This window comes from Schistocerca serialis, chromosome 1 (genome assembly GCF_023864345.2).
Source record: "Schistocerca serialis cubense isolate TAMUIC-IGC-003099 chromosome 1, iqSchSeri2.2, whole genome shotgun sequence".
Classification (NCBI taxonomy): Eukaryota; Metazoa; Arthropoda; class Insecta; order Orthoptera; family Acrididae; genus Schistocerca; species Schistocerca serialis.
Window position 1 is genome coordinate 228,036,006 of NC_064638.1, and position 753 is coordinate 228,036,758.

General features: G+C 48.5%; 1 non-coding gene across 1 annotated transcript; it reads left to right on the plus strand.

Annotated features, from left to right (window-relative positions):
- Nucleotides 1-387: 387 nt before the first annotated feature.
- On the plus strand, nucleotides 388-462 carry Trnas-cga (transfer RNA serine (anticodon CGA)). Its single transcript has one exon. It is a non-coding gene; the product is annotated as a tRNA-Ser (tRNA).
- Nucleotides 463-753: the final 291 nt, after the last annotated feature.

A 753-nucleotide genomic window follows, 5' to 3' on the forward strand; every position in this document is an offset into this window, starting at 1 on the left:
AAGTGCTCTACCAAAGCACGACTCACGCCCCGTCCTCACAGCTTTACTTCTGCCAGTACCTCGTCTCCTACTTTCCAAACTTTGCAGAAGCTCTCCTGCGAACCTTGCAGAACTAGCACTCCTGAAAGAAAGGATATGCGGAGACATGGCTTAGCCACAGCCTGGGGGATATTTCCAGAATGAGATGTTCACTCTGCAGCGGAGTGTGCGCTGATATGAAACTTCCTGGGAGATTAAAATTGTGTGCCAGACCGAGACTCGAACTCGGAGCCTTTGCCTTTCACGGGCAAGTGCTCTACCAACTGAGCTACCCAAGCACGATTCAGTTTGGAAGGTAGGAGACGAGGTACTGGCAAAAGTACAGCTGTGAGGACGGGGCGTGAGTCGTGCTTGGGTAGCTCAGTTGGTAGAGCGCTTGCCCGCGAAAGGCAAAGGTCCCGAGTTCGAGTCTCGGTCCGGCACACAGTTTTAATTTGCCAGGAAGTTTTTTATTGTCAATCTGCTTTATTGAAATAAAACTACTAATGTTACTTGCTTGACTTCTTGTATAGCATTCTGAGAATGCAGCATTCCTTAGTCATCCAGTAAGAGACGAGTGGTGTTGCGAATCTAGCTTAAGAACAAGTATAAATTAACAGTAGTATGAATAATTGAGCTCTTGAAGCAACGAAGTAGCACGTTCCAGGACGGAAGCGCTGCGGGCGTATTTGATGATAGCGTTTACCCAAGCGCCGGCATAGCGGCGCCAAAAGT